This window comes from Myotis yumanensis, unplaced genomic scaffold, assembly GCF_028538775.1.
Source record: "Myotis yumanensis isolate MYYU_CA2020_CCGP unplaced genomic scaffold, mMyoYum1.0.hap1 SCAF_9, whole genome shotgun sequence".
Classification (NCBI taxonomy): domain Eukaryota; kingdom Metazoa; phylum Chordata; class Mammalia; order Chiroptera; family Vespertilionidae; genus Myotis; species Myotis yumanensis.
This window is the reverse complement of record NW_027223760.1, coordinates 12,316,833-12,343,852: the sequence shown is the minus strand read 5'-3', so window position 1 is coordinate 12,343,852 and position 27,020 is coordinate 12,316,833. Positions and strand designations below refer to the sequence as shown.

The following is a 27,020-nucleotide window of genomic DNA, read 5'->3' as shown; positions in this document are numbered from 1 at the left end:
AGCAAGTGTGCATTATGATTTTTATAACAAAACAGTGTTACCTTAGAAGCTCACAGAAAGTTCATAAGCACAAAGGGGGGGTAAACAGAGTCACACCTGGCTGGTCTAAGACAATCTAGCAATTTTTCTTCCATGGTTCCTAACCCTGCAACTCCCCTCCATTCATCAGTCCCTCCTCCCAGCACATACACAATCCTCATATCCTGGCAACACAATCCTTCTCCATACGTCAGTCCCCCCTCCCAGCACATTCTGTAACATTCTGTAACCCTTCCATGGCGCAGTCCCTCACCCTAGCACATTCCCTACTGGTCTTATGCCCGAATCAAATCTTTGATTCAGCGCCCTCCTCTACGTTATGAAATTGAGGAGGCATTTGGCAATGTAGGGGTCAAGCCGCCGGGGAAGAGTCTGGCATTTGATGGTGAAGAATTGGCCAGGGTCTCGGCCACTGACATAGAGTCTTAGTTCCTATGTCTTTCTCCTTCCCATTGGTCAGTTCACCAGGCGAGAGGCATGAGGAGGACGGGGTTACAATTTCCAGTGCCTCTTTCCTGCGACTTTGATGGCAGTTGGAGTGCTCAGCACCACCTGGTAGGGTCCATCCCATCTAGGTTCTAGGCTGCCAGGGTCGTGCCGTTTCACCCAGACGAGGTCACCCGGAGAGAAGGCAGGCTGCGTTGGACTGGTTCTCAGTGCGTCCTCCTCCGGTAGGGCTCTCACCACCCGTTGTGCTGACGTGGCGCTGCTCTACAAAGCCTGTAAGGACTTAAGCAAACTTTGGGTCGACGGCTGGGCAATTTCTTCCTCCCTTAGGCAGGGAAGAAGAGGTGGCGGCCTACCAAACATAATTTCAAAAGGGGTGAGTCCTTTTATATACGGGGTGCACCTAGCTCTGAGGAGGGCAAAAGGAAGGAGACTTACCCAGTTTTCGCCAGTCTCTAATTTTAACTTAGTTAATGTTTTCATTAAGATCCAATTTATTCTCTCTACCTGTATGCAATTTAACTCTTAGGGACTTAATTATGGATTGTAACATTGGCGATAAACGCCAGGCCATCGTCGGACCCCATGTATAGTGGCAGGCTAAACCAGGGGACAATTTCAGTGAGTTTTCTAATTATTACCTGTGCTGTCTCTGCCTTGGTTGGGTATGCCTCAGGCCAGCCAGAGAAGGTATCAATGAAAACCAGCAAGTATTTACACCCTCCTTGTCCTCCTGGTATCTCGGTGAAGTTCACTTCCCAGTGTTCTCCGGGGTTCTGACCTCGGATTCGCTGTCCCGGCGCGGCCACAACAGGGGCCCTTGGTTCACCTGGGCACACACTTGGCATCTTCTAGCCAACTCTTGAGATATTTTCTGGAGCCCTGGGATGTAAAATTCTCTTCCCAGTAGTTCTGATAGCTTCATTCCCCTCAGGTGGGTGCTCTGGTGGGTCTGGGAAGTGATGGTCCGCCCCAGGGCTTCTGGCATTATAGGCCTCCCATCTGGCAGAATTAGCCATTCAGCCTCTCCTTCCCGCGCCCTTAGTTTCTCAGCTAGCCTCTGCTCCTCTGGCAGATGAGTAGGCTTCTCTGGGAGCCTTTGTGCTGGCAGGGCTATGAGAACTTCTAGGAGCCCTACTGGTCTTTTAGTCAATTCCTCGGCCCCTATATGGCTGCCAGGTGGTTAAGTATCTCAGGAGCTTTTTCCTTTCCTCCTGAGGTCAGGAGACTTCTTTAAGGTGGCTCCCGTGTCCTCCTGTAAGGGCAGTGTGAGGAGATATATCCCTGTAGTCCCTGGGTAGGACTGGCAGGGCCAGTGCCGGGGCGCTTACCAGGGCTTCTTAGATCTCTCCTGGCTCCTCCTCATGTGCCCCCCGCTACCGGGTACCTTCCTCTGCGAAGCTGCTCCGGTAGTCCGTGTAGAGAGTCTCATCCGGATCCTGCAGGGCTGGTCCACAAGGTCCTCACGGAGGGAAGTGAGGGTAGTCAGTGTCTCCTCGCAGTCAGGCAAAGGGGCCTCTGCCTTCTCGTCAGGGAGGAGTGTGGCATGGTTCAAGGTAGCTGTTTTCAGGAAGCTGAAATGTTTACTCTTTTTCTCTTTCTCTACCAGAGGGCCTGAGTGAGTGCTATGAGTTCCACAAGGAAGTCCACCTTTTGGCCCCCCACTGTCGGGGTTATTCTGGGCTCCTGGGGGCCAGCTGAGCTCAGACAACCCCAATCCACCTCCTCCACCAGCATGGGAGGGAGTCGGTTCCCCCGCAGGTTCAGGGCACTCCCTTTTCCAATGTCCTTCCTTTCTGCAAAATGCACATTGATTTTTCCCAAGCCTAGGTTGGACTCCTTTTCTTCCGCGAGGCTTTTCTTTGCCCTTGTTGTCTCTCCGGCCCCTTGGGCCTTCCTCCTCGTTTAGGGCCAGGAGGACCTTGGCCATCCGGGTGTTTAAACCTGCTGTCGGGTCCTCCTGATTGTCAAAAACCTTCTGGGCCACCTCAACCAACTTAGAGATTGATTTCCCCTCAAAGCCTTTTAACTTTTGTCATTTTTTCCTAATATTTGGGGCCGACTGGGAAACAAATGCAACATTGATAGCCCTCCGACTTTCCAGGGCATCAGGGTTCGGCCCCTGGACTGTCTCTGTCACCTTAGAGAGGTTTGTGGGTCTCCAAGCAGCAGCTCGGATGCCCCCTAATAGAGTCTGGCGATACCGATCGAGAGCCTCCTTTCCCCTGTCACTATAGGGGTTCCAGTTTGGTTGCCTGGAGGGAAACACAGCCTTCAATCTGTCTTTTATTTATTCTTTCAGAATGGACTAAAGGAGCTTTATTTCCCTACAGGGTCTTATATGTCACAGGACCTCACAGGGTCTGTAATTCCTGTAACAGAGGGCTAGTATTCACCACTTTATTAACCCCTCTATTCTAGACAGGCCTTCCCCAGTTTCCTACAGTTGAGGTTTTGTGCCACCCCTGACATGGGCATGGTCACACAGGCCTGTAAGACAGTATACAGGTTGCTAACTGTCAACTGTCTCTCAATAGAGACCAAAATTTAATGGGTATTCTTTTTTGCCCACCTGGGCAACTGCCCTCTCGGCAGCTAGACACCTTTTACTTTTTGGGTTCATTCCACATAGCCTTTTTCCAGGACAGTTTACACATAGGCCAGTTCTTTCTAGCCACAAATACAGCTTGTCCAATTTCCTTAAAATGTATTCTGGCACAGGAGAAAGTTGTTTTGCTGTACACAGGTAGCTTAATCCCTATACAACTGGGCTTGGACGTCTGCCTAGCAAATTGCAGTCTATAAGTTCAATATGCAGCCTCCGGTCCTCCTAACCCAGTGATTTTTCGGCCAGTCTCTGTGTCAGACTTCTCCTCTCTTGGAGAATTTCAAAGTCCTGATGGCTTTGTTCCCCCCAGGTCCAGGGAGAGTGCCCTTTTCTTAACTCTGTTTATTAGTTACAGGGCCCTGCTTTCCTTGTCTTCCCACCAGTCCCCTTTATGGCAGAACAGCGACCAGGCCTCTTTGAAGGGAGTGCACTGGAAGGGGATATCAGCCCCTCCTCTTCCAGCAGCAACAGGTACTAAACCCTTTCAGTACATTTGCAAGCAGGGAGCTTTTACTAACTCTATCTGCAGCTTTCATAGATCTCAGGCTTGCTGCTCTATTCCTGGTGTTGTAGGTAGGCTAGTACCAGTCACTGGCTTCTGGCTTAACTGCTGTAGCCTGCAAGCCAAAGGCCCAAGTCTTGTGTTGCTTGTTGTAAAACACTCACTTTTCACTGGGCAGCAGCAGAGAGGCAGCTCTAGTGTCAGGTAAATTTCTGCTGTTCTCTATTTTTTCGCTGCTGCTGCTGCTTCTTTTTTCAGGGCCACTGCAGGCAGCTCAGGCATCCAGCCCCCCTTCTTTGTTCATTCACTCCCCAATCTGGTCTGGAGCTAAGAAATAGCGTCTCGATCTGCCTTGCTTCCCCAGAGGGCTGCTTGTTTGGCCCCAGATCTATAGAGGGCCTGCCTGCCATAGTGGCAACATAGGAACTGCAGGACTGGCAGATGTTGCAGGGTCCTGCAGTTTCCCCCGCCTCTCTCTCTCCCTCCATACGCTGTCCCTGTCTAGTATGGGACGGACTGAAGGGGTTGAAGGATGACAAAGCCCCTCCCGTCGGTGGGTGTGGAGGGAAGACAATTGGCATCAGGGGAGGCAGGGGCTCCCGGTCAAGAGCTGGTGGCGTGGCCTGGGCTTGAGGCCAGGGCTCACCCAGATCCGGCGCCTGGGAACCATAGGGGCGGCCGGCTAATGGGCTCTTCCTGCTCTCCCTGAAGGACCGGGGGAGCCTTTCCCTTCTTGGGGCCCGGCCAAAAGAATTGTCTGTCTGTCCCAATTTTTCCCTTGGGAGGCAAGCCCTCATTTACCGGGGTTTCTTGGACAATATGTCAACCCAAACCTGAATATAAGGAATTTGATTAGGATGCCCTGGGCGGCCGTGTATGACGTAATGGACCCGGTAGGCAGTGGTCAGATCAAAAGACCCTGCATCCGGCCACCCCTCCTGGAAAGTGGGGCACTCCCATTCACAGAATCGCTGTAAATCAAAAGCATTAACATTATAACCTTTAAATCTACCCTAGAACTTCAGTTTAATACAGTAAATTACAACCTAGGTAAGAGCAGCTGATAGACAGAAATCTTTATTAACTAAGTGAGCTGATTCTCCTTAACAGTGAACAAAAGACTCTGAGAAAAATAATTCTCGCAGCTGCCACGAGACTTTGCAGACTGCTAAGGGGCCAGCCCAAACGTTCAGCCAAGCGTATCAACAGAAAGCAGAATAAATCAAAGTAGCTCTTACTTTACACAGACCAGTAATGATTTACACTTTCTTGATAGACCAGCCCAGGCTGGAGCTGTATCCAGTCTCTCTTCTCTGTAGTAATTTGGCCAGTCCCACACAAACAAACTTTGCCCCGACCCCATGATGACCGGTGGCGAGAGACAGACAAGGGAAGGGGTGACCTGTTTTCACAGATCCTCACACAGGTGCCCGCCTGGCCGCGTCCCTTGGGAGCTTAGATTCGTAGTAGCTAAGGTGCACCCGTATAAACCCCGGGCCTGGTCACCTCCATGTGGGGGTGAGTCACCGTTATGCCATATGACAAATCGCGGAACCGCAGGTTGGGGCCCACTCGGACTCCGTAACCCAAGTCGTGGAGCCACATAAAGGAGAGGAGAGGGCAGGCCCCCTCCCTCCACACTCACACACTTTCACCAGACATTCACTCAGAGTTTAAACAATCCACCCAATTCCTAACAATTTCCTGATTCCTGAGGGAGCTCTATAGCTTCCCGGGAGGTGATCAAGCTCCCCTTCCACTCACCCGGAGTGGACCTGACTAATAGGGGGTCGACAAAGATGACTGACCCTATCCCATTTGACAAAGACAAAGACAACAAAGAACAAAGACAAAATAAATCAGCCAAATGCAACCTAAGGTTGCCCGGAACCTGCAGCTTGCTCCTTGAAGTCCTGAAAATTTTCAAAAAACATTGCAGCAGGGTATACACAGAAGCAGACAACTTTTTGACAACAAATACCAAGACAAACAAATACCAGACAGACAAACCCAGTGCAGCCTACAGCCGCACGAACCAGGGACCCCGGCCACCGTCGTGGCCGCGGGTCAGGACCAGGAGTACCGCTGCGTCCAGCCCTCCGTATAGGTCCTTCCGTGGGACGTCCCAATTCCTGTTTAACGACTGGTCCTTACTTCTCTCGAGAGTCCAGGTGGCTCGGTTTCCGAATTGAAAGTTTTGGGTGGACTGGAGGCCTCCTTGGTAATCATTCTCCACAGGTGTGGGGTATCTCGCTGAGTGCCCGGCGACCAGTGGGGGAGAGCCTCCTGCCTTGAATAGGGGGTCCCTCTCCTCCCTTCCAGGGGAGAGCCTCCTGCCCTAAACAAGGGGTCCCTCTCACCCCTGCCGGGGGAGAGCCTCCTGCCTTAAATAAGGGGTCCCTCTCCTCCCTACCGGGGGAGAGCCTCCAGCCCTAAATAAGGGGTCCCTCTCCTCCCTGCCGGGTATCTCGCTGCGGGCCTCCAAATGTTATGGGTTGGCTCAACGAGATAGACCACCGACTCAGAATTTAAATTTGAAAGCCGTTTATTAAGCTGGCCAGCTGACCACAGCCCGTACCTTCCCCCTCTGGGAAGCCTCGCGGCATGTGGCAAAGAGCAAGTGTGCATTATGATTTTTATAACAAAACAGTGTTACCTTAGAAGCTCACAGAAAGTTCATAAGCACAAAGGGGGGGTAAACAGAGTCACACCTGGCTGGTCTAAGACAATCTAGCAATTTTTCTTCCATGGTTCCTAACCCTGCAACTCCCCTCCATTCATCAGTCCCTCCTTCCAGCACATACACAATCCTCATATCCTGGCAACACAATCCTTCTCCATACGTCAGTCCCCCCTCCCAGCACATACACAATCCTCATATCCTGGCAACACAATCCTTCTCCATACATCAGTCCCCCCTCCCAGCACATTCTGTAACATTCTGTAACCCTTCCATGGCGCAGTCCCTCACCCTAGCACACTAACATCCTATAGATTTTTGTGGGCATAAAATTCCTTGAACCCAGCATGTAAAGAGGACACATGTGTCAATATAGTGTGGGTTATTTGGGGGAAGAGGGACTTCCAATCAAAATAACAGAGCCCTGGCCAGAGTGGCTCTGGGGCTTGTATGTTCTCCTGTACTCAAAAAGTTGTATGTTGGATTCCTGGTCAGGGCAAACGCCTGGGTTGCAGGCTCAATACGTGGCTGGGGCCATGCAATCAATGTATTGCTCTCATGTTGATGTTTCTTTCTCCCTCTTCTTTCCCTTATCGCTCTCACATTTTTCACATATCTTTTAAGCAATTTAAAAGAACAAAGCAGAATTTACTCAATCCCTATGTTTCCATAGAAGGGGATTAGGCCAGACTTAGTTGGACCATGTGTCGCATGGCTACAGGTCCTGTGGAGAGGGAGCCTGCATGGAATGCATCACACTTATAGGGAAGGTGAGGCAGGGACATCTATACCACCACCATGAAAGCTGTTGGATGAAAAAAAATTATCTCATCAGAACAGGGGGCTCTTTTTCCATTACGTGCTGGTACCTGCTGAGCTAGCGATCTGGTGAGCTACTGAAAGGGGATGGGAAATGAGTCCCCAGGACGATCCCATTTGTTTCTCCTACCTCCTGGATTCCCCACACCTCACTGATCCCCATTCCCAGGCTGTGCCTTAAACACACTATGTATTTTCTTGGTCATTGGTCAACCCAGAGAAAAACACTTGCTTTCATTCTCAGTAAGGAACTTTGGGAGGTAACTTAGGCAGGCATCAAGAGAACAACATCAGCAAACTAATTAACCACGTAGGAACTGGAGGCCCTTGCACTCTGCCTAGAACCCCACCTAACCACTTCAGATAAGAATTCCAAATTGTCCCTATTCATTTACCCTTTATTCATATTGAAAATCTCATCCTCATTAGACAATCCTTGTTGTATAGCTTCTGTGCCATGTTTTGCTTATATGTGGCGTTGAGAGGTCTAAATGTATCCCTTAGCCAAGGCGGCCACTTTCTCCAGCATAGGCCCTCCTAGAAAAAGACACATAAATATGAAATCTGCATTTCTCCTGCTTTCTCCTGCCACAAAACATGCTGGGCTGTTTCCCATTCCCACTGCTCTACTGGGGGACGCTGTGCTATTGTCCTGTTTGTGGTTGGTACCATTCTGCATCTCAGATTGTTAAGCCAGCAGCATTTATCTGTGGTCATTTAGGTCAATTATTAAATCTTGTTCACTCAGAATTTCTTTTACTTACACAGGCATTTAAATCTCATGACTTAATGTGATTTCGTAATGACTCTCCTCTCTTTGCAAGAGTGGAGGAACCATTATCACTAGGTGTCATGCAGCCAAGGATCTGTGTTGGATACAGAAGGAAGTTGGATGGTTACTGCTCACACATTTTTCTTTACCCTGTATCTTCAGCAATTCCCTGGTAGCTATCCAACAGGTTAGAGGGGTTTCTGTTGTGGTTTGTTTTTCAAAAGACTTTTGATTCTTTATTATTTTTATTGATTTCAGAGAGAAGAAGGGAAAGAAACATGCTCCCCTACTACCCTGACATGTGCCCTGACCAGTAATCCAACCATGGACTCCTGGTAAACGATACAACATTGAATCAACTGAGCCACACCAGCTGGGCTGGGAGTTTAATTTAAAAAAAATACCAAAACCTACTGAGAATTTTACACTAGCTTTTAAGGGTGAAGATCCTGCTACACCAGGACAGGGCACACATTTGTGTATGATCTTAAAAGCTTGGGGGACAAATAGGCTCAGGGACCCAAATATTCTGACAACCCCAAGATCTGTTGAGAGGGGCGAAAGTGAATGATCCGGTACAGATAGGTTAAATATGTTATAAATAACTGGTGAGCCAGGGGGACAGAGCACCTGAGTAGCCTATACCCCTGGGGGAGGAGGTGTCTGCCAGTTCTCAGGGACTGAGTGTCTTGGGGAAACAAGGGAGAGAAGACCTCTTCACCTGGTTGGACCACACTGCTGCTTGAGGAAGTAATGTCTTCCCCAGGGATTCCAGCTTCAGCCCTGTTTGTCTTGCCTATGGCCCTTGTTATTTGCATATAAATACTTGACTATTTACACTATAATTCCTTACCTCAAGGCTAGAGTTAGCTATGAATTGATACATTTCAAATACATGCTTTATTAACTATACTAATAAAAGCCTAGGTCAAGGGTGGGCAGCCTTTTTGTGAGTGCATGCCCAAACCAGCAAAATCTCTGACTCAAAATTCTTCTGCGTGCCAACCCTAATTTTTTGAGAACATGTTAGGCCTACTTGATATCTCTTAAGGTGTACATATGTGAAGAAACTTGAAGAGACCTGACCGATTTGGCTCAGTGGCTAGAGCGATGGCCTGTGGACCAAAGAGTCCCGGGTTCGATTCTGGTCAAGGGCATGTGCCTCGGTTGCAGGCACATCCCCAGTGGGGGGTGTGCAGGAGGCAGCTGATCAAGGTTTCTCACTCATCGATGTTTCTAACTCTCTATCCCTCTCCCTTCCTCCCTGTAAAAAATCAATACATTTAAAAAAAAAGAAATTTGAAGAAATAATAAAATTCATTTGAGCGACAAAAACACAGTATATGATGATGAAAAATACATGTATTTTTTAATGTATACATGTACACTGCTAGTCCAACAGAAAACTTTATGACTCCATTTGATATTATCAGTGGGACTTTTGCTGCTGCATCACTGATGACAGAGAAATTACATCAGGTTTATATTTTGTGACCTTCAGAGATATGCACGAGCTACTACTTTCATCCGTCAGGCTACTCCTATTATGAGACTTAACAAAATTCATCACTGAGAAGAAAGATTCACAAGTGTATGTGGATGAAACCAAAACACTAGTCGGATCTAGGAAGGAAGAGAGAGTTAAGGCAGAGGCATAGAAATTGCTCTCCCCCTCTCTTGTCAATCCATGTCTATGGTCTTTACGATAACTTGTTATGTAAAGTTATTTATTTATCTAAGATGTACCCACACTGAATTTATCTGAAAAGTAATAAAGTCGATATTAAGAAAAAAAATTGTAAATGGAAGCTTATAACAGAGGGTCTCACGTGCCAGCAAAAGTTACTCATTATTATAACTCATTATAACTATTCATTATTTCCTCATTTTAGATAAGAACTCTAAGTGTTCCCAATTACTTACGTTTTTAGGAACAATTCCTCCTCCTGAGACTTCCACTCCCCCTTCTTGCGTTTCTTGCTGCCAAACATATGGTTCAGCCAAACATGGCATCCGTGTCAGGGGTTGCCCACCCCTGGCCTAGGTGGTCCTCACGACCTTGCATGCGACATCATCACAAGATGGCCACCACAAGATGGCCACATGCACCACGCAGGCGGTGCCCAGTGGCCGCTCCATGTGGTGAGGCCTAGGGGTCCCATTGCTCCACATGGTGCGGAAGAGGCCAGTATGGGCATCTCCGCCACCTCAAGTAAAGTAGGCGGATCCCAGTGGAGGAGGCGGGTCGCTATAGCAGAGGGCAGCTGGGGGCGATTGGGCCGGCAGGGGAGGGCAGCTGGGGGCGATCAGGCTGTCAGGGCAGCAGTTAGACATCAATTGGGCTGGCAGGGGAGCGGTTAGGGTGCAATCAGGCGGGCAGGCAGAAGCGGTTAGAGGCAATCAGGCAGGCAGGCAGGTGAGTGGTTAGGAGCCAGCGGTCCCGGATTGTGAGAGGTATGTCCGACATCCCCCGAGGTGTCCCAGATTGGAGAGGATGCATGACAGGCTGAGGGACAACCCCTCCCCCCCACACACACACACACGAATTTCATGAACTGAGACACTAGTGCTTTATTAATATGCTTGAGGATGGGGTTCACTCTGGAGATTCATTCAGGAATTTATTAGAGTCTAGCAGCTCACTCATAAGAAATGAGGAAGTGTAGCTATTTTTGATAGAGGATGCCCTCTCTGGCTCAATGGTCAGCTCAGTGCAGGTGTTCTGTCGGCCTTGTAATGCTTTGATGACAGTTCCTTCTAATAGGAGTTCTTCATCTGTCAAAAAAGAAGAAATCACATCTGATATTGAAAGACTCACGGGACAGCTATTTGTCAGTCCAGAGCCTACATCCCAGTCCAATATATAGGGACTCAGCAAATATTTGAGTGCCATTTGGAGAGGAGAAAAATAAACCCCAACTTACATCTATGATTGTTGACACAACAAAAGGAGAAACTGTCTCTTTTTTTAAAGTGGTTACGTAGATCATTCCCTAGCATGACATATGGTGACTATATTTAGGACTATACCATTGGGCCCCAAGGGCCAACAGCCAGTTACTGGAGGAAAGCCAGGGCTGGAAGACCCACTCAGTTAGACACTCTGCAGATCTACTGTGAACTCACATTCACGCACCCATCCTGTCCTGCTTCAGATGCAGAGGGGGCCTGAGCCTTCCTCTCTCCACTCTTCAGGATGCTTGTGTTCTTGCTACCATCACAGATGACCACGATTAACACCCACGGCTAACACGTCCTCATCTGGACCCACCCTTCTGCACTAACTCACCTATTCCTCACTTGGGCCCTGCCTTCACATATGCCAGCCCCATAACAGATGGCTCTATACAGAAAAAACAATATGTCTACCCTCACTCTATGCTTAAGATTTAGGCAGGTACTCGGGATGTACGTTAACAGACTTGCCAGGTTGTGTACCACTGTAGAATCTCCTATATATATAAAAGCCTAAGCAACCATCGCAACTGAACAGGCAACCAAACAGGCTGTGTGAGGCAACTAGGGTGGCAGGGGGATTAGTGAGGGGCAACCAAATGATCGAGCAGCAGGCTGCATGCGGTGACCAGGCCCACAGGGAGTTAGTGAGGGGTGACCAAACAACCAAGCAGCATGGTGCATGGGGCAACGAGACCCACGGTGGTGGGGGGGGGGGGCAGTTGTGGGCAACCAGGCCGGAACGGGGTGGTGGTGGGGGGCAGTAAGTGGTGACCAGGCCAGCACAGCGGCAGTTAGGGGCAACCAGGCTGGCAGGGGAAGAGCAGTTGGGGGCAACTAGGCTGGCAGGAGGGGCAGTTGTGGGTGACTTGGCCAGCAGGGGGGGCAGTTAGGGCTGATCAGACAGGCAGGCAGGCAGGCAGATGAGGAGTTAGGAGCCAGTGGTCCCATATTGTGAGTCAGACATCCTCCAAGTGGTCCCGGATTGGAGAGGGTGCAGGCTGGGCTGAGGGGATCCCTCATGTGCAAATTTCATGCACTGAACCTCTAGTGTTCAATAGATCTATGAAAAAATTTTTGGGGTCCTAAAATACAGAACGGGAGAAACAACTTTTGTCAGTTGCCTACTTTGCTATCATTTCATGTAATTTCTTATATTTTCAGCTTTACTTAGGGAACCATCTAAAGATTCTGACTGTGTGAAGGTCAAGTGTACCATTGAGCAGCTGGGTTTATTTTCCAGAAGAATTGAAAGTGTTGCTGGTGATGATAAGGGTCAGAGAAGGGGGTAATGTTCGGGGAAAGAGGAGCATGGATGGTCTTGTGGAAAGTCCAAAACTGGGAGCTGGAGACCTGGGCTCTAGGTGACAGCTCTTAGCCCTTTCTGATCTTGTTTTTACTCACCTTAAAAGCAGATTAAAATGCCTATTCTGCCCACTGTTGGGGCAGAAGGGAGTAATATAATTGGTCAAAACATTGTTTTGAAAAAGAAGCTAAACTGACTTCATGTAAGTAGCACAGCAGTATTATTTCTGATGTGCCCCAGGTCATGATGGAAACCTGTATTTAAGCTATCTGGGCATGAAAACACATTTGGGAAGTTATCAAGTAGCTGCCAATAAACCTAATGTATAGAAAAATACTTAAAAGCACACGACTGTTTGGTGGATAGAAAACCTTGTGCTTCAGAGCAAGTTCAGAGTTGGACAGTCTAAAAAGAAAGAGCCCTCCCATGCCATAGAAGGGCTGGGTAGCAGCTTCTGGTGATGGATCCAAAAACTGTCAGGTTCCAAATAAAACTTACATAAAACAGCATCATTTGTACTCTTTTCATAAACTTGCAAAAACAAACAAAATAAAAATGTATCTTCATCTGTCTACTCTGCAAAGGGCAATTGAAACCTAATGCATACAAAAGAGTTTACAAACTGTGACACACTAATGAACAATTTCTCTTTTGGAAGCAAAGCACCCGGCAGAGAGCACAACACACAGGATGTGCCCATTAATAGAAATACCCTTCCCTTCATCAGACTCTTAGCAAGGAGTAGTTCTTAATAATTTAGAGTTGAACTCTGAATAAATGAATAGAAATAATACAGTTACTTTATTTGCTTAAAATGTATCGTCATTGATTACAAATAAAGAAATTATACTAATAAAAGGGTAATATGCTAATCAGACCGGACATCTTCCAGAAAAAGCCAGGGTGGCAGGGAATGAGGCAAAGGCAGTCAGGAGTAATCAGGCCAGCAGGGAAGGGCAGTTAGGGGCGATCAGGACGGCAGGTAGAATGGGTAGGAGCAATCGGGCAGGCAGGCACTTGATCAGTTAGGAGCCAGTGGTCCCGGATTGCAAGAGGGATGTCCTGGATTGGAGAGGGTGCACGCCAAGCTGAGGGACTCCCTGCCCGTGCACAATTTTGTGCACAGGGCCTCTAGTGAAAACATAAAATAAAATAAAAAAGTCTATCATCGGGCATTTCAGACTCATCACAAGGTGTGTTGGTCACACATTCAGTCTCACAATGCAGTTTCACTGTCTTGGCAAGACCTCAATATGATTTTTAAATTGGCAGAGGCAGCAGGCCAAATGGTTAGGTAAGATACTATAAATGGAAACATACAGAATTATATTAGTGACAAAGGAGTTACTTGGAAAATAGTTTTTTTTAAGGTTAAACAGACACCTACTGTATGACCCAGCCATTCCACTTTCAGGTATTTACCAAGAGAAATAGAAGTATATTTCCATAAACAGACTTGTATATAAATATTCATAATAGCTTTATTTGTAAGTCAAAAATTGGAACAACTCAAATAGCCATCAGTGTTGAAATATACTGATATATCCATTATTAATGGAATACTATTCAGCAATAAAAATGAATTATTGATATGCAAAACAAGATGGACTAATCCTGCATAATAAAAGGCTAATATGCAAAACGACTGAATGACGAAATGACTGGTCACTATGATGCACACTGACCACCAGAGGGTAGACGCTAAACACAGGAACTGGCCCCTGGTGGTCAGTTGCTGGCACAGGGGGAGCGCCTCTCAGCCAGAAGCTGGGCTCATGGCTGGTGAGTGCAATGGTGGTGGCTGCAGCCTCATCTGCATCCAAAGCAGTGCTAAGGATGTCTGAGTGCTGGCTTAGGCCAGCTTCCTACAGGGAGCCATCAGTTGGGCTTCCCCCGAGAGCTGGGCTGAGAGACCCCACTCCAGTGCACAAATTTCGTGCATGAGGCCTCTAGTCTTAAAGTAATCATCTGAGTAAAGGAAGCCAGTAAGAGAGAGTAGATGTAGGTGTGCTGTTCTGTTGTGCTGTGTGTGTTTCTGTTGTGTGTGAGTGTCACTCGATGTGCCCTGTCATTTCCCCTCAGTCAGGGGAGTGGAGGTTGGGGTTCGGGTTTGGGAGAGCTCGGGTGAGGGCAGAGGAGGCGGGCAGGAGCCCGCAGCCATGGACTGGGTGGGTACCTGTAGGCGCTGTGCCTCCTTTAGCCGCTTTCCCTGCAGCCACTGGCTGCGCTGTCCTCTTCCTTGGCGTCCTCGGAATCCAGGGCCTCCTCTGCTTCCCGGCTTCGTCGTCCTCTTCTCCTTCGTGGTCAACGTACACCACACAGCATTGGGTCTGAGCCAGGGAGCCCCTTATGGCCCCAGGCGCTGGGGGTCGGTTCGGGAGAGGTGGGAAAGGAGCTGGCGGCTGCTACCTGGGGTTACTGCTGCCCCCGCCGCCCCCCCCCCCGCCCCGAATCATCTAGGCCCCCACCTCAGCCACCTGGTCCTGCCGGGAAGCGCCGCCAGGGGAGCGGAAGTGCCACCAGGAGAGCAGAACCCTAGATGGGTCCTCACGTGGGTGGGGGCGGGGCCAGCGCTGCCTGGGTGGACTGGCAGGTGGGAGGGGGCGGGGCCAGGGCTGCCTGGGTGGACTGGCAGGTGGGAGGGGGCGGGGCCAGCGCTGCCTGGGTGGACTGGCAGGTGGGAGGGGGCGGGGCCAGCGCTGCCTGGGTGGATTGGCAGGTGGGAGGGGGCGGGGCCAGCGCTGCCTGGGTGGACTGGCAGGTGGGAGGGGGCGGGGCCAGCGCTGCTTGGGTGTCCTGTCCCAGTGTCCATTCAAGTTGAAGCTGGCCGCCTGGTGCGGGCAGGAATGAGGCCCTAGGGAATTGCTGGGGCCTCACTCTGGACAGTCTTGAAGCCCTAAGTCCTATCCTCCAATTTTCTAGGTGACTGCTGGAACCCATGGTTGACAAGCAACAGGTACCACAGGCCTGGAGCAGCGTGGTCACCTGAGCTGCACCTCCCAGGAGCCTAGAACTGAATGAGCCTCACTGATGCACTAAAGCAGCGGTTCTCAAACTGGGGGTTGAAGGACCCTTTCACAGGGGTCACCTAAGACCATCGGAAAACACATATGTAATTACATCTTGTTTTGTGATTAATCACTATGCAATGAAAATACATCCTGCATATCAGATATTTACATTATGATTCATAACCTTAGCAAAATTACAGTTAGGAAGTAGCAACGAAAATAATTTTATGATTGGGGGTCACCACAACATGAGGAACTGTATTAAAGGGTTTCGGCATTAGGAAGGTAGAGAATCACTGCTCTAGAGGGAAATGTGCATGCTGTCCAGACTGATGCCTCCCTGTTGCTGTTATGAGTATTTGCCTTTTAATATTAATTTGGAGACATACTATTTATTTATTTATACTAGAGGCCCAGTACATGAAAGTCGTGCATGGGTAGGCTGCCTAGCAGATGCTGGGGGGAAGGGGGAGAAGGGAAGAAGGGGGGGAGAGTTGCAGGGGGGCGGGGTGGGTGGGGAGGGCCTCCCTCCCCTGGCTGCCAGGTGGGACCTTCCTTCCTTCCATGCTGCCCCCTGGTTGTAGCGCACATCATACTGAGCCATCGAACTTACGGTCTCCCAGTCGAACTCCGGAGGAGACAGTTTGCATATTAGCCTGGAAAAACCCCATACAGTTTTATATATTTACATTCCATACCCTGCTAAATTTGCAGAAATGAAAGATTTTGCTACATAACAACACAAGCAACTAAAGAATCTATGTTAGATACTTTTGTTTCTGAAGTCTCTAGGCTATTTCCCCAGAATGTGCTCCAGCTTTGTAGCAAATACCTTTTGTTACCAGTCAGGGCACATACCTAGGTTCAATCCCAAGTAGGAGGTGTGCAGGAGGCAGCCGATCAGGATTCTTTCTCACTGATGTTTCCTCTTCTCTCTCTCTCTCTCTCTTCCTCTCCACTCCTCTCTGAAATCAATAAAAATATATTTTTAAAAGGTTAAGATGGTAAATTTTAGGGTATGTGCATTTTACCACAATTTTCATGCATTGGGCCTCTAGTAAAAACATAAAAAGTACAGAAGTCACCCTTCCACTTCTGTCTTAACATCCATCCAATTCCTTCACCCAAAACACCTAACATCACCAGTCTTTGTGTATCTTTCCAGAATCAATGCCTATACAAGCAAATCCATACATACATGTAGACAGGTGCATATGAGGAGGAACTGAGGCCTAATACACTGTGATACAGGGGTTCAGTGAGACGGACTTCAGACTCTCTGAGCTCAAATATTAACCAATGATGCCCTTGTAATGGTTGGGGACTTGAGTCCAAGCTCCAAGTCTTCCTCTGTATAATATTAGCCCCACTAACTACCTATAGATGTTTGTGGGCACAAAATTCCTTGAACCCAGCATGTAAAGAAGACAAATGTGTCAATATACTGTTTTGTTGTTTTTTTGGAGGAAATAACCATCAGAATAACAACAGAGCCCAGGCTGGTGTAGCTCTGTGACTTGGGTGTCCTACCATGCACCTGAAGGTGGTTGGTTTGATTTCTGGTCAGAGGATATACCTGGGTTGCAAGCTTGATCCCCGGTAGTGGGCATGCGACCCATGTTCTCCTCTCACATCTATGTTTCTCTCTCTCTCCTTCTCCTTTCCCCTCTCTCTCAAATTAAAAAAAAAGTATATTCATAGCAACATTCTTCACAATAGCAAAAAGGTAGAAGCAAAGGTAACAAGGGAGGACAGGATAAACAAAATATGCTATATACACTGGAATATTATTCAGTGCTCCCACTTGTTACAATATGAACTTGGAGGACACTATGCTATGTGAAGAAAGTCAACGACAAAAAGGCAAATACCGTAAGATCCCATTTGTATAAGGTGTCAGAGTGGTCGAATTCACAGGACTAGAAAGGAGAGTGGTGGTTGCCAGGGGCTGGAGAGCAGGCATCGGTAGAGTTTCAGTTTTGTAAGATGAAAATGTTCTGGGGATGGATGGTGGTGATCATTGCACAACACTGTGAATGTACCTAATGTCACAGACGTGTACACTAAAAGATTTTTAAGATGGGCTGGGTCAGTGTGGCTCAGTAGTTGAAAGTCAATCTATGAATCAGAAGGTTACAGTTCAATGTTCAGTCAGGACACATGCCTGGGTTGTGGGCTCAATCCCCACTAGGGGGTGTGCAGGAGGCAGCCAATCACTGATTCTCACTTCATTGATGTTTCTATCTCTCCCTCTCCATTCCTCTCTGAAATCAATAAAAATATAGTTTTTGAAAGGGTTAAGATGGTCACTATTATAGTATGGGCATTTTACCACAATTTTTAAATAAGAAAAATGCAAAGAGTACAGAAGTCACTCTTCCACTTCTGTCCAACAGCCAACCAATTTCTTCAGCAAAAACACCTAACATCACCAGTCTTTGTGTGTCTTTCCAAGTTTATGTATATACACGCAAATCCATATTAAAATATAGACAGGTTCATATGTGGAGAAATTAACGCCCAATACACTGTGATACAGGGGTTCAGTGAGACAGACTTGAGACCCTTTGAGCTTGTTCATATGTTAACAAATGATGCCCTTGTAATGGTTGCGAACTTGACTCCAGGCCCCAAGTCTTCCTCTGTATATCAGCCATGCTAACAACCTATAGATTATTGTGGGTATAAAATTCCTTGAAGCCAGCATGTAAAGAGGACACATGTGTCAATATAGTGTTTGGTTGTTTTGGGGGGACACTTCCAATCAGAATAACATAGCCCTGGCCAGAGTGGCTCTGAGGCTTGTATGTTCTCCTGTACACCCCAAAGTTGTCAGTTAGATTCATGGTCAGGGCACACGCCTGGGTTGCAGGCTCCATTCCCGAGAGAGGGCATGCAAGGGATGTTTTGGTCTCATATTGATGTTCCTCTCTCCTTCTTTCTGTTCTCTCTCACATTTAAAGAAAATCTTTTAAAAAATTTAAAAAATGTAACAGAATTTACTCAATCCCCAAGCTTCCATAGAAGGGGATTAGGCCAGACTTAGTAGGACCATGTGTCCCATGGCTACAGGTCCTGTGGAGAGGGAGCCTGCATGGAATGCATCACGCTTATAGGAAAGGTGAGGCAGGAACATCTATGCCACCACCATGAAAGCTGTTGGATGAAAGAAATTATCTCATTGGAAAAGGGGACTATTTTTCCATTACTTGCTGGTACCTGCTGAGCTAGCGATCTGGTGAACTACTGAAAGGGGACAGAAAATGAGTCTCCAGGATGATCCCATTTGTTGTTCCTCACCTCCTGGATTCCCCACACTCACTGATCCCCATTCCCAAGATGTGCCTTAAACACACTATGTATTTGCTGGCTCACTGGACAACACAGAGAAAAACACTTGCTTTCATTCTCAGTAAGGAACTTTGGGAGGTCACTTGGGCAGGCACCAAGAGAACAGCATCCGCAAACCAAATAACCACATAGGAACTGGAGGCCCTTGCACTCTGCCTAGAACCCCACCTAACCATTTCAGATAAGAACTCCAAATTGTCCCCATTTACCCTTTATTCTTATAGAAAATCTCATCCTCATTAGACAATCCTTGTCATGTAGCATCTGTGCCATGTTTTGCTTGTATGTGGCATTGAGAGGTCTAAATGTATCCCTTAGCCAAGGCGGCTGCTTTCTCCAGAAAAAGGCCTCCTAGAAACAGACACATAAATATGAATTCTGCCTTTCCCTTGCTTTATTCTGCCACAAAACATGCTGGCCTGTTTCCCAGCCCCACTGCTTTACTGGGGGACGCTGTGCTGTTGTCCTGTGTGTGGTTGGCACCATTCTGCATCTCATATTGCTAAGCCACCAGCAGTTATCTGTGGTCATTGAGGTCAATCTTGTTCACTCAGAATTTCTTACACTCACTCAGGCATTTAACTCTCACTGACTTAATGTGATGTAGTAATGACTCTCCTCTCTTTGCAGGAGTAGAGGAACCAGGACATTCACTTGGAATCACGCGTCGAAGGATCTGTGTTGGACACAGAAGGAAGTAGGTAGGTTTGGTGCTGGGCTGAGCTGGAGGGAGCGGAGGAGCACACACATGAGCCCCAGTGGGATTCACAGAGGCTGAGGCAGGGTAGTGAATGGAGCAGTGGCCCCACCAGTATGTTTCCTGAAATAAAGTCCTGAGGAGGAAAGAATTGGTTAGTTACTGCTCACACATTCTTCTTTATCTCCAGAAACTCCTTGATAGCTGTCCAACAGTTAGGAAGGGTTTTTTGTTGTGGTTTGTTTTTCAAAAGACTTTTGATTCTTTATTATTTTTATTGATTTCAGAAAGAGGAAGGGAAAGAAACATGCTCCCCTACTACCCTGACATGTGTCCTGAGCAGTAATTCAACATGGACCTCCTGGTAGGTGAGACGACATTGAATCAACTGAGCAACACTGGCCGGGCTGGGAGTTTTTTTAATTAAAAAAAAATACCAAAAACCTACTGTGAATTTTACACTAGCTTTTAAGAGTGAAGAACCTGCTATTCCAGGACAGGGCACACATTTATGCAAGATCTTAAAGGCTTGTGTGTGGGGGATGGGGGGAGGGGGTGGAAATTGGCTCAGGGACCCAAATATTCTGAGAACCCCAAGGCCTGTTGAGAGGGGAGAAAGTGAATGATCCTCTATGGATAGGAGGTCAAATGTATTATAAATAACTGGTGAGCTAGAGGGACAGAGCACCAGAATAACCTATACCAAGGGTGGGCTCCTTTTTGTGAGTGGGTGCCAAAACCAGCAAAATCTCTGACTCAGAATTCTTCTGCGTGCCAACCCTAATTTTTTGAGAACATGTTACACCTACTTGATATCTCTTAAGGTGTACATATGTGAAGAACCTTGAAGAAATCATAAAATTCATTTGAGCGACAAAAACACAGTATATGATGATGAAAAATACATTTATTTTTTAATGTATACATGTGCACTGATAGTCCGACAGAAAACTTTATTACTTCGTTTGATATTTTCAGTGGGACTTTTGCTGCTGCATCATAGATGACAGAGATTTTACATCAGGTTTATGTTTCGTGACCTTCAGAAATATGCACAAGCTACTACTTTCATCCATCAGGCTACTCCTATTATGAGACTTAACAAAATTCATCACTGAGCACAAAGATTCACAAGTGCATGTGGATGAAAACATGGAGAGTAACGCTGTTGCAGTTTTTTAAACAGAAAAAATTTTCTGCAATGGCATTTCAAGTCCTCAATAGATCGTTTTCGACACTATTGACATTGCTCTTCCCCTCTCTCGTCAATCCATGTCTATGGTCTTTAAGATAACTTTTTATGTAAAATTATTTAACTAAGATGCACCTACACTGAACTTACCTGAAAAATAAAAAAGTCGATATTAAGAAAAAAATTGTAAATGGAAGTGTTAGGTCAGAGAGAGCCCAGGATCAGATACATGAAGACATGTGATGAGACAATGGGCTTCCCTGGGAATTTCTCACATGTCAGCGTGCCAGACAGATACTGGCTTCTCCCTGATGGCCCCCACACAGATACTGACTCCTTCCTGAATACCTTGCTGACCCCCTGCAGCTGAAACTTCCTCAGCTAGATACCTCAGCTCATGTCCCCGCCCCTCACCCAACCGCAGTATAAAAAAGCGCCCCCCCTCCCTGTTGGCGTGAATCCACGTGCCCTGTCTTTGGAGTACGTGGGTCTCCCGGGGATGCAGAAATAAACCTTTCCTTCTCTTTTCTTTTCTGATTCACTCGAATCTTTATTTCTTATGCTGCCTCCTGAGCCACCTAACCTAACATTTGGTGCCTTGAAACCTGGGTGACGTGAGCACCTCATTTGGCCGTCCCTCTGCAGCTTGGGGTGCCTGCCTCTTCCTCCTTGTAGCTCTGGACCCATCAGGACCTCATCTCTTCAGTTCAGCAACTTTTCCCAGTTTGGCAACATCAGCGCTGAGTCCCATTCCACCCCTGTGCCGGTCCCAGGTGGCCACCTGCCCGCCAGCATCTCTGTCCATAAAACGCGGCAGAGTCAGAGATTGCCTCTTTCCGGACCCTTCCAGGAAGGCTCCTCCGGTCCAGGGAAGTAGTGGAGACGTGCCTACATTTCCTGGCCCAATCGTCCTTCCGTAGCGTGGGTTAAACTGCTGGGACGCCAGGCTTTGGCCCCTCTACAGGCCACGGGATCAAGCACAGGGGGAATCCAAATTCCAAACCTGACTGAGCACACCTCTAGGGTGCCGGCTCACCGATCTGGCTAAACACTATGCCTGCCCCGGAACTGCGTCCTATTTCTGTAATGTAGCATGGCCTCAGTCTGAAAACGGGACCTTGACTTTACCATCCGCACCGATCTCAGGAATTTCTGCCAGCGAACTGGGAAATGTGCCCAAGTCTCTCTCTCTCAGTCCCTCTCTCCACCCAGTCTGTGTCCCCATCTCTTCCCCCCACAGTTCCTTCTGCGGTCTCTCCTCGCCTGGTCCTTCCTCCTCCCTCTGGGCTGTCCCTGCACTGCCCAGCGGCCTTGCGTGCCTCCGAGCCCGCGGTGTCTGTGGAGCGTGGGGGGGTGGGTTCATGTGCTGTGTGTGTGTGGTGGCGACGGCACTGCCATCGTCTCAGCGTCCTCCCACCCCCCCCCCCCCCACACTGGAGACCACCCAGAACATCCCCTGGCAAAAGCCGCCTGTTCTCCCACCAGCTTCTGTGCCCCTGTCCATCCACACTCTCCCCTCCTCCCTGCCAGACCCTCCTCCAGCCTCGCCTTCTCTGCAGCCTCCTGACCCCGCCTCCCTTCTTCCACCCGCCCCCACGGAAGCCAAAAACTCAAAAGGCCTGGACAACAACCCCACGCTCCTGCACGCTACCGCTGTGTGCACTGCGCCCTCGTCCTCAGGCAGGGTCAGTCCGTGAGCACACGGACACACACACACACACACACACACACACACACACACACACGTCTGTAGGCTCCACCTTCCTTCTATCTCTCCTCCCCTTTGCCCCGCCCCTGGGAGGTTGTGACTTTTAACTACAATTGAGAAGCAGCTGGTGTCTTTCTCTGCCAACCCCACTGCGTTCATCAAAGAATTCCGGTAACTCTCCCATGCCCACCCAGGCCACCTCTCCAGCTCTCTCCCCTCCCCTTACGGGCCTGCCTAGTAACCTGGACCCCATGCAGTACCCTCTGTAAATTCTAATTGCCCGCCTTCCTCTGTGCGCTCCACCGAATCTCCTCCCTCATGACTGCCAACACTTTAATTCACAGGTGGCCGGCCAGTTCCCTTTGCGAGAGGTTGCAGCTGGGCTCTCTTCAGACCCTCTTAACCAGCAGCTTCCTTCTCCCCTATCCCTGAAAGCCCAAATCCTGAGAACGTTAGCTCCAAAACAGCCTCTTCCCTCATACCCCGGTCCGAGATCAAGTGAAAAATGGCCTTGAAGGTTCTTAATGCCCGTGAGGAGCAGGCACAGTCAGAATGGCAGGCCTGCCTTTCACAGAAGGTAGATCTGCAGACACGCCTTGGTTTTGGCCCTGAGGTCAATGGCAGCCACGCATGGCCCTAAGGGGGCTGTTCGCAGTGGGGTGCAACAAAAGGAACGCCACCGGAGAATGCTTCAAATGCAGAGATGAAGGCCACTGGACAATGCAGTGCCCCCAGCCCCAGGCTCCAACCAAGCCCTGCCCAGCGTGTGGTCAAAGCTGCCACTTGAAAAGTGACTTCCCCTGGAAAGGTGGCAGGCCCTCTGCACCCCAGTGTGGAGGGGCCACCCTTCCAGGTCATGACCCACCGCTGGCCATGCTGGGACTGGCTGAAGACTGAAGATGCCCAGTCCCGACGGCCCCCACCACCATCGCGAGTCCAGGGCTGCACTGAAGGCAACAGGTCACCTTCCTGGTCGACATGGGGGCTACCTTCTCTGTCCTGCCCTCCTTTTTAGGGCCCCTTTATCCTTCCAAGATCTCGGTCATGGGTATTGATGGCAAATCCACCTGCCCGCTGGCCACTGGACCCCTTCCCTGCCTCCTTGATGATAGCATGCCCCGTGCCCCTTTTAGGACGAGATATTCTCACCATCCTAGTGGCCACTCTGCCCTTCAGACTCCCTGCTCCTGTCCCCCTTTACAGGGATGCCGACCATCCACTGCCACGAGGCCCCTTATGGGGCCCTGTTGTCCCAGACCTCAGTCTCGCCTACCTCAGTGGCCTACCTCAGTCTCGCTGTGAACACCTGATCTCCTTATCTCCTCCACGACTGTCCCCTTTTCTTAACTGAGAACTACTCTGACCTCAGCGCCTTCTCACCCCATCCCGCTCCACCCTTCCCAAAGGAAAAAATGCAGCAGTTTTATAATCCAAGCTGCTAGAGGCCTGGAAACATGCAGCACGACCTGCTCCCTCCCTCCCCGCCTTTTCTCCAACCTCCAGATCCCTGGCTTCCACTGCTCTGTCCCTTTCTCTTTTCCCTTGGATAACAGCACATTCTAACATTTCCTCTCACTTTCACTGCAATACCTACCTCTCTCAGGCTCACCAAATGCCTCCCACCATCCCTGAAGAAGATTTGGCGACACCATCCAGGACCTGATGGATGACCCATCATTCCTCACAGGCTCTTACCTGGCAAGGGACCCTCCAATTTTGCTCAGGTTTTTTATATTTTCAGGTGAAAGGGACATGGTATGATGAGGGAGTCATCAATTCTACTGTCTGGGATGGGAAATCCTCTAGTGTCACTCTCTATTTATGAACCCTGGACCTACTCCTATGCCCACCCTCAATCACACAACTTTCCATGTACTCTCCAACATCAATCCCTCCTCTTCTACATCCTGCTGGATTTGTCTGTCACTGGCTCGAACCCTCATCATAGCCATTCAACTCCAATGAATTGGACCATCTAAGTAAACTCTCTCTAGAAATTCACAGCTCCTGGCCAGACCTCCTGCCCATGGCCCTGACCAAACTCTGCTACACCAAGGAGCCCCGCCTTCTTAAGTCCTTTTGAGCTCCTATATGGGAGACCCTTCTTGCTCAACCACCGTCTCCTTACTGATCCCCCTCCCCTGGGAACCTACATCCACAAGCCTTGGAGCCTAGGTGGACGGGACCTCACATCGTGATCCTTACAACACCCACCGCAGCCAAGCTGCTCGGTGACCCATCGTGGCACCACCTCTCCAGGCTCAAGAGGACTCCGGTGCAGCATGACTTCTGTAAATGTGAGGTGTTGGGACCCACTAAAGTCCGCCTCAGCCACCCACCCCCTCCTCCTTCTCCTCCTGGCCCTGAGCAACCTACACCAACCCCTACCTGCTTATGTGTGGAGGTTCAAGGTCCATGAAACTTACCACCAGAATGGCAAACAAGTCACCCAGCAGGTAGGATCTCAGGATTGCCCCCTGGTCAGATGCCAGACAGGGATCAGGGTGACATCCGGTCAATATACAATGGTGGCTGACCCTATGCCTGTTTTGCTTATGACCAAGAGGACCCAGACAGGTGTAATCAAGATGTTGACACCTATGGGGGTTGCCGCTGGAGAGACTGTGTTGTCAATGATGCCTACAGGGGTGGCTCCTTTATCGGGGAGAAGGGGGCCTTCCACATCATAATCCGAGATCCCTGAGACCAGCAATGCGTTACAGGTGTTGTGGGAAAGCTATACTTAAGTAGTTGGAGCTCAACCCCTTCAGGGACCATTTACATCTCCTGGGAATATGACCTGGCCCAAGAGGCCCAAGTCCAGGTCTCCAACAGCATCCTACAGGCCGAACAGTCCCTTAAAGGGAAGCTGCCTGACTCCCCCCAAGTAGAAGTCCTGTCTTCTTGGCTCCGACTTATTCAACACACCCTACTATTCCTCAATGAGACCCACACCCTGCCCAATGTCTCGCACTGCTTTCTATGCACCTCTCTCCGAAGGTCTTTGCTGGCTGCCATCCCACTCACGACTTCTCCAAGAACCCAAGGGAAAGGTGAATGTCAGCCTCCTGTGGCTGGTATTCCCCTTTGGGAACCTGAAACTCCAGAGCCCACCCTGCCCCCAAGGATATGCTACCAGACCAGTAATCCAGTAATCGGAGGGCGAGTCACTTGGAACTGCACCCAGAACTATATCCCATCCAGTTTCACCAAGGCCAGCCTGGGTACCTTCTTTTGGTACAACGGCATCTTAAGCAACTGCATAAACTCCTCTGACCCCAGTCCTTGCTTCGTGGTCATGGTAGTTCCCCAACTAACCTTGTATGGAGAGTCGGAGCTCGCCTGGCTGCTCCCTCCATCCAGCCCCCGGGCCCGCTAGGCCGCCTTCCTCCCTGTCACTGGAGTATAGCTACCTCCATAGGCCTTGCCGGGGAGGGGGGGCGGGAGAGTCCTCAGGATTAGTCTGGTCATGGCTCAGGACTTTAATGACAAGCTCCAGTTAGCCCTGGAGTCCACTACTGCTTCTTTAGCATCCCTACTGCGACACATAACATCAGTAGTCCAAGTAGCCCTACAGAACCAGAGCGCCTTAGACCTTCTGAGTGCAGAAAGAGGAGGAACCTGCATATTCCTTCAAGAAGAATGCTGCTGCTACATCAACGAGACTGGAGTAGTGGAGTAAAACGTAAAGACCCTGACTAAGCTGAGTGAAGAACTATATGCAGGACACTTCCAGGACAACTCTCCTTTCAGCTGGTTCCAAAGCCCCTTAGCTACCTGGGTCCTACCCAGGGTAGGGCCCCTGATTCTCATCTGTGTCTTTTTTCTCCTAGCCCTCTGCCTCCTCAAGTTCATCTGCTCCCGGATTTCGGAGATGTCACGGGTGACTGTGAACCAGCTCCTGCTTCATCCCTACACTCGGCTCCCCTCTGACCTGCCTCTACCTGACCCTGGCCTTTAAACAACCCCCACACCCCCATGTCCCTGGTCAACTGGAAGTAGCCAGAATGAGTCGGCATCCCCTATCACCAAAAGGCCAGGATGTTAGGTCAGAGAGAGCCCAGGATCAGATACATGCAGTCATGTGATGACACAATGGACTTCCCCTGGAATTTCTCACAGATCAGCATGCCAGACACAGATACTGGCTTCTCCCTGACGGCCCCCACACAGATACTGACTCCTTCCTGAATACCTTGCTGACCCTCTGCAGCTGAAACTTCCTCAGCTAAATACCTCAGCTCAGGTCCCCGCCCCTCACCCAACCACAGTATAAAAAAAGCACGCCCCCCCCCCCCCACCCCCGGTTGTGTGAATCCATGTGCCCTGTCTTTGGAGTACGTGGGTCTCCCGGGGATGCAGATATAAACCTTTTCTTTTCTGATTCACTCGACTCTTTATTTCTTACGCCGCCTCCTGAGCCACCTAACCTAACAGGAAGATTATAAGAGAGGGTTTCACGTGCCAGCAAAAGTTACTGGCGTGCTCTGTTTGGCACGAGAGCCAGGGGTTGCCCACCACTGCCCTATACCCCTGGGAGAGGAGGTGTCTGCCAGTTCTCAGGGACTGAGTGTATTGGGGAAATAAGGGAGAGAAGACCTCTTCACCTCCTTGGACCACACTGCTGCTTGAGGAAGTATTGGCTTCCCCAGGGATTCCAGCTTCAGCCCTGCTTTTCTTGCCTATGGCCCTTCTTATTTGCATATATACTTGACTATTTACACTTTCATTCCTTACATCAAGGCTAGAGGTAGCTATGAACTGACACATTTGCAAAACATGTTTAATTAGGCAGAAGATGGCCTTGCTCTGTGAAGGTATCAGGCGCTAGTTTCTCCACCTGTGTCAGAAGCAGACTCGGACATGTCCATCCTTAAGGAATCAACAAATTTACTCCACTCCCTGGAGTAAGAAGAAGACAAAGGTCAAGGCT

At 49.1% G+C, this 27,020-nt stretch overlaps 1 long non-coding RNA gene across 5 annotated transcripts; it reads left to right on the top strand.

Annotated features, from left to right (window-relative positions):
- On the top strand, positions 1–26,471 carry LOC139016140 (uncharacterized). Of its 5 annotated transcripts, none has more exons than XR_011472623.1 (5): positions 1–862; positions 8,126–8,202; positions 15,051–15,240; positions 19,121–19,191; positions 19,475–19,624. It is a non-coding gene; the product is annotated as an uncharacterized lncRNA (long non-coding RNA). The 5 variants fall into 5 exon arrangements; XR_011472621.1 differs by lacking the exon at positions 8,126–8,202 and adding an exon at positions 25,921–26,471 and having other exon boundaries at positions 4–862; positions 19,475–19,555; XR_011472622.1 differs by lacking the exon at positions 8,126–8,202 and adding an exon at positions 20,166–20,815 and having other exon boundaries at positions 4–862; positions 19,475–19,551.
- Positions 26,472–27,020: the final 549 nt, after the last annotated feature.